Source organism: Sebastes umbrosus, chromosome 9 (assembly GCF_015220745.1).
Source record: "Sebastes umbrosus isolate fSebUmb1 chromosome 9, fSebUmb1.pri, whole genome shotgun sequence".
Taxonomy (NCBI): domain Eukaryota; kingdom Metazoa; phylum Chordata; class Actinopteri; order Perciformes; family Sebastidae; genus Sebastes; species Sebastes umbrosus.
This window is the reverse complement of record NC_051277.1, coordinates 31,454,827-31,461,589: the sequence shown is the minus strand read 5'-3', so window position 1 is coordinate 31,461,589 and position 6,763 is coordinate 31,454,827. Positions and strand designations below refer to the sequence as shown.

The following is a 6,763-nucleotide window of genomic DNA, read 5'->3' as shown; positions in this document are numbered from 1 at the left end:
TCGTCACATACTGATGCTTTGTCAGACCCCTCTGTGTCTCTTTTCGGTTGCAGTAAACACATGCTTAATGTGAGTTAAACAAAAGCACTTGCCTAGGTTCAGGCAATACAACCCCTACAGTTAGTAGGGGTGGGGGAAAAAAATGATTAACCTATGTGTCTGTATTTTTTTTTAAAGAATTTGAAATTGATTTTTTAATGCCAGAATCCATATAAACTCGGAAAAAAAAGTTTGGATATGTGTGTCTGTCAACATGGTTGGAAAGCCTGTTTATTTACCTTCACAATGATGTCCAACTTGTAAGGATCATGCATTTGTGGGATGAGCAGCACAGCTGATTATGTGGGTAGCGCCTAAGAAAAATGTGCCAAAATGCTCTGCCAATGGTAAACAGTGTATTCTCCTGTTGGAATTGACTCTTGTTTTGAGTTGTTTGGTGGATTGGATGATTGAACTCTCTTTCAGTAACAAGGAACAAACAAGACATATTGGCTATTTTACACTTTATTCATTTAATACACCGTCAGGAGCCTCAGTAGCGGTGGAAGATCCATACGCAGCCACAACAGTACTCGCAAGTAGCGCTAATGCGTTAAAGAAATTTGTGGCGCTAAAATGAATTGCGTTAATGCGTTATCACGTTCACTTTGACAGCCCTAATAATAATGTTTTAACAGGTAATAAGTTAACATTTTGCTATGATGGCTTTTTCTTACAGTAGTTTATCCTCCAGTTGGTAGGCCTTGTATGTTGAATAGTAAACGCCACAATTGGGTGGCGTTAGAGAGAGAAAGAAAGAGCAAATGTGCCACTTCATGATATGAGATCTTTGAAGAGAAGGCTAAATTTATGGTTCAATATTGTGGAGCAATAACGGTCCCGTTCAAAATGAAACAGGTAGACAGAAGGAGAGAGGGAGTGTGTTGAGAATAGAGAGCTGAAGTGAGGATCTGAGTGAATGACAGGAGTGAGAAGGATGCAGAGAAAAAGCCCTCAGGTTTCCCCACAGAGAGGCAGACAACTGATAGAGATCAAAAGAGCGATAAAGAGAACGAGAGTGAAGGAGAGACAAAAGAGACTATTGTGAGTTATATCACAACACACACACACACACACACACACACACACACACACACAGCGTCAGCAGAGAGTGATGATGATAACACCTATATTTCTCCGGTGCTATTGCAGCTCTGATCTTTAATATGAACTGAATGATGGTGTGTCTTTGGAGGTGAGCCGTTTCTTCTCCAATCTTTCTCTCCTCCTGCCTTATTGTTTTCCCCCCCGACCAGTCAGCTTGAATGGAACGAATGCCGCTGAGGTCAGTTGTAGTCAAAGATAATGTTTCTCCAGCTACCTGAGAGCTTTGCGCAATTTTACCTCCCATCTGTCTCGCTATTACGTCTCTCCGTCATCTAGCTCCTTGTCTCTGACACATACACGTTATATAGCACTAGCTACGTGTAACATTAGCTTCTGATAGGTCTACAGTACAGGATCATACTGGTTTCATGCCTTCTTCAACCCAATCTCGGCTCATTAGTGCAGCCATTGTTCCACGACATTCCACACTTGGTTACATTTTGAATATGCGTGTGATATCACTGCTTCTGTTGAATGAAGCGGGCGAGTTATAAACTTTACAATTCTCAACAACAATGAACCTAACCTGCATGTCTTTGGACTATGGTAGGAAACTGGAGAACCCGAAAAACCCACGCTAACATGGGGAGAACATGCAAACTCCACACAGAAGGGCCCAAGCCGGGTTTGAACATGCAACCCACAATCGCCATAATACGCCGCTGTAAAATTCAGAATTGTGTGTGTGAAGAGTATCATATGGCATTTCCAAACCATTAATGCTTCAGGACAAGATCTTTAAAGAGGTATTGTTCTATTACACAGTATACTCAGTAACGTAAAAAACATAAAAAAATTTAAAACTCTCTGTAAACTATAAACTATCCTTTTATGATTAATTGCAGATCTGTTCTTAAAATCAAACTTCATTTTTGGCCAGTGCAACATAAAAGTACAAAGATCGTCCCCAAACCAGTCTCAGGACTAAATTGAAGTTTAGTTTAAAAGATGTATTACTCCAACTCAAGTTCAACCAACAATAAACTGAAACAATATAATTTAGGGTGAACAAAGGCCAAAACAACAAACAAAATCATCTGTCTGCTCAAACAAGCTGGCTGACCCTAAACAAAATAAACAAGCAAACAAAAAGACAGTTACTAGATCTGATTCCCTAGGATACAGCAGATAAACAGGAGAAAAGATTATAAGAGAAAAGCAGTTCACTCCTAGCACTGAAGTGTAATCTCAATAAAAAAAAAATATATAACAAGTGACACAGTTTCAAAGCCAGTTAGGGCTCTGTGTCTACGAATTCAAAGCTAGATCACAGATTTCAACACAAAGGTTTGGAGGCCGAAGACAGCACCAGACTGCTGGGCACCTGAACACACGACTCCAGCCAGTCAGAGACACGCACCTAAATTGGAGACAAAGATCCTCACAAGACAGAGACACTCTCACACTCTCACACAAACAAATTTCAATATACGGCTTGAGCCGTAGAGCTATCCAGAGAATCCCAGGAAAAGAGCCAAACATTTCCAGGAAGTTCTAATTTTAAAATGACAGGAAAACATTCAACCCTGGATTCTACTGTACTGAGAAGACTGATCTCTTGAGAAAGATCCCCTGCACTGGAAGAGATTGTGTTTGCTGAGCGCTATAGTGTTATAATTCTATAATTGTGAACACCTCTTTATCTCTCTTTCTTTCTTTTGCCGTGTTCCTCAAAAAAAGTTATTTTTTATCCACAAAAACTCAGCAGTCTGCTGTGAACCTTACCCAGTCCGATATTAGGGCTGTGGATGTGGATGTGATCATCTGAAGCTACAGGAACCATTTTTTTCTCGTCATCGTTCTGTCTCATTTTCCTTTTTCTGCCTTTTCTCAATTTCTCTCTCTCTCTCTCCCTCTCTATCTGTCTTTACCCTCCATTGCTGCATTGCATTCTTACTCTCTCTCATTGACTTGTCTGTATTGGCTCCATTGAAAGCAAGCTGATTTGATCATAGGTTATGAAATGTACAATTGCACGCAAAAAGTCATACACATCTTACGCCCGGGCCCGACTGGGCAGTTCAGAACTGCTGCGTATCTCAGGTGTGTGGTGTCCACACCAGCAGTGTTTCTGCCGCTGCTGCCAGCCCTTTCTTTCTACATAGACTTTGCCTTTCATAATGGCCATTTCACTTCTTTATACATGTGACTTATATTTATTTAAGACAGAAAAGTTTAAGATCATACAGCTCTATGTGTTTCTCTACTTCCGTGATGAGTTTTGTGTCATCCATCGTTGATGAGCGGTCCAAAAAGTGAAGAGTTTTTTTTTTTTTCATTTCTTTTTAGTTCCGATTACCCAAGTTTTGCTGTTTATCAAAAATTACAACAAAACTACTTCATGCAAAAATCCAAAACAAAAATAAGTAAATAAAAAAAAAAATAAGAATAAAAGTTTAAATATTCAGAACCAATGTGTTCTCTCTGACTGAACACAGCACATCCTGCACACCCCAAATGTTCACAAACACATCAGTCTTTTTTGTCAGTGTGTAAAACTCTATTTAGAGAGAGAGAGAGAAAGAGACAGAGAACACATCGGAAAAATACTGCACCTCACCTGATGTCCTTTTAACTTATTAACATAGTCTATTATATGTATAGCATTCTGCTATGACTACTGCATTTACAAAATTGAAAGCCAGTACTCTAAGTACTGACAGTACTAATGTATGGACACCTGCAAGTAACTGCTTTTCACAACCCTTTCCTGCAATATTTAAGAATAAAAGCATTGTCTTAACAAATTAATTGATTCTTAACTGCCAAAAAAATACAAAAACACTACAGGGCTTTTACTTTGACATGAAAACAGGAAGTGTAAAATATTTTTTGTCTGTGACATATTCTATAGACATTGAAACTTTTGCTGGTATGATGTCAATCTACTGTCAAAAGAACATTTTCACTGTCTATTTTTGCTGTGAACCGCAGGCGAGACCTCAAATCTCTAGAAGCCGCGCTGCTCACATAGGCTGAGTGTCCGCTCTAACCTGTTAACATGGACGCCGACATGAATAGCGAGAGGTTCCGTGACGCACAGGCGCTGCTCATGTGGGCGTTCTAGCCCGACTGTTAGACTACTTCCTGTATGGATTGATTTCCAACTTTGGACTATTCTCTCCTTTGGTATTTCATCGCACCACTGTGTCTGTGTGTGTGTGTGTGTGTGTGTGTTTGTTTGATCTTTGTGCAGCTTATTTATGATGGCAAAAAGAAAGTTTGGAGACACGAGAGAGACGGGGCGACTTAAGAAGGAGGAAGGGAAAAGGTCGAGTTACAGACAAGATGGATGAACAGAGGAAAGAAACAGAGGCAGAAAAACAAAAATAGAGAGAACGACAGCGTCACGGAGAGAGTCCTCTGGGGGGACGATGAGGAGATGAGATTCATATGCCACGGGGGGTCGAAATTAAAGTTTCACAGAACTTAAAGTAAAGCCTATTTATGGGAGCAATTTTCATATTCATGCAATATTTCACACCCCACTCACAAACACATAGTCACACACACACACACACACATGCCCCCACAGACACAAGTGCTTCTCCTGCTGATAAGAGGCTATACACTCACCACAGAAACACATTCAGAGAGGACAATTCAGCCAGCGCACTGCATAAGTTATCAAGCGCAATCTTAAAATAGCAAAGATAGCAATTTACAGAAAATATAAACACTCAGAGAGGACAATTTAATGGGTGAAATATACTTCATATTCATAGAGATTCTGTATTAGCAAAGGACCGTGGAAGTGTGACTCACCCCTTATGCAACCAGACTAATGAAGGCACAGTCACCCCGATGTACAACTTGCCTGAAAGTCTGACATCATAAAGGAAAGTAACACCAAAAGTTTTTCTTTTCCTCCCCGACTGCAGCGGGAGATTCAGCCCGGTCATTAGAGCTGCAGCTTGCAGCATTTTCATACTCATGAAGCTCTGGCAAAAGTTAAATGAGGAAGATCTGTTGCCTGTTGAAGCTGATCGCGGAGTTCTCCAAGGCCACTCTTTCATCTCCCGTTTACTCAAGCTTGTCTCCTCAGTGCCCAACCTTCTAGACACTACATGACGGATGCTGTTCAGGTTTAACATTTTGGTCCCAACTGGAATGCCCTTTGGAATGTAATTTTTCTATGATGATATGTCCATTCCTCTGATTTTCATCCATCGGTTTTGTGGGGGGGGGGGGGGGGATGGTGGTGACCACTAACAAAGCCAATGTGATCTCCCAGAAATGCGTAAAGTGACCACGACCTCTTAACAGCGCATTACGTGGTGGTGGCACGGAATGTGTGAAAATTCAACACATACTCATCGACGCCCCGTGGCCTCACTTTATTTCGGGTGTCAAAACCACTCTAGTTACTCCTTAGCCTCACTTCAGGATTAAGCAACAAATCCACTGTAGTTTAGGTTTAGGAAAGAACTCGACCCAGTCTCACAGGAGGGCGTATAAATACCAAAGACATTCCTCTTTTGTCATCACGTGACAAAAGGCACTAACGTAACTTATATAAAAAAAAAAAACAACGGTCAACAACGGTCTCGAACACGGGTCTCTTGGTTAAAAGTCTGGTGTTTTGTAGGCAACAACACTGTCATTAGATTAAACAATTTAATGTTAGGTTTAGGCAAAAAACTGCTTCGTCAGGTTCAGGCAGCAAAATTACATCATTAGGTTAAACAATTTAACGTTGGGTTTAGGCAACAAAACTACATTGTTAGGTTAAACAATTTAACGTTGGGTTTAGGCAACAAAACTATGCCGCTACAGGCTAAACAAATTAATGTTAGGTTTAGGCAACAAAACGACATAATAGGTTAAATAATTTAACGTTAGCTTTAGACAACAAAACTACATCATGAGGTACGTCGTTAGGTTAAACAATTTAACGTTAAGTTTAGGCAGTAAAACTACATCGTTAGGTTAAACAATTTAGAGTTAGGTTTAGGCAACAAAACTATGTCCTTAGGTTAAACAATTCAACGTTAGCTTTAGGCAACAAAACTACATTATTAGGTTAAACAATTTAGAGTTAGGTTTAGGCAGCAAAACTATATCATTAGGTTAAACAGTTAAACATTAGTTTGAGGCAACTAAACTACGTTGTTAGGTTAAACAATTTAACGTTAGGTTGAGGCAAACAAGACTACGTCATTCTGTGCGCACAAGAGGACACTGGGTCCCGTGTTCATGGTGCGGCCACATTGCAGTCAGTTACGCCGTACCAACTGGTGAGAGGTGGGATCAGAACAAACTCATTATTAGAACTCTCCCCTCATGACGGATGACAGTTTGGGAAACACGCCTGTTGATGTGCAGAAAAAACTGCAGAATAATGAAACAAAACAGGTTTGACGTAGCCTACGGCGGGGTTCTGTGGTTATTTGTATTTGTATACTGGTGGCGTAAAATGACGACAGAAACTATTAACTAAATTACACATATTACAAAACTAATTCATGTTGCAAATTCATTTCTGTCCATGCAGCTATAACAGCATGTGCCCTCTCATGAATCCATCATAAACCATCAAAGAGAATTCAGTCAGCATACAAACACTTCTGACTGAATAAAAGCAACTTTTATTGTTATGTAGTATATATAACCTTCT

At 40.1% G+C, this 6,763-nt stretch overlaps 1 long non-coding RNA gene across 1 annotated transcript; it reads left to right on the top strand.

Moving 5' to 3' along the window:
• The first annotated feature begins 5,829 nt into the window (after positions 1-5,829).
• On the top strand, positions 5,830-6,181 carry LOC119494343. Its single transcript, XR_005208178.1, has 3 exons — positions 5,830-5,873; positions 6,028-6,047; positions 6,095-6,181. It is a non-coding gene; the product is annotated as an uncharacterized LOC119494343 (long non-coding RNA).
• Positions 6,182-6,763: the final 582 nt, after the last annotated feature.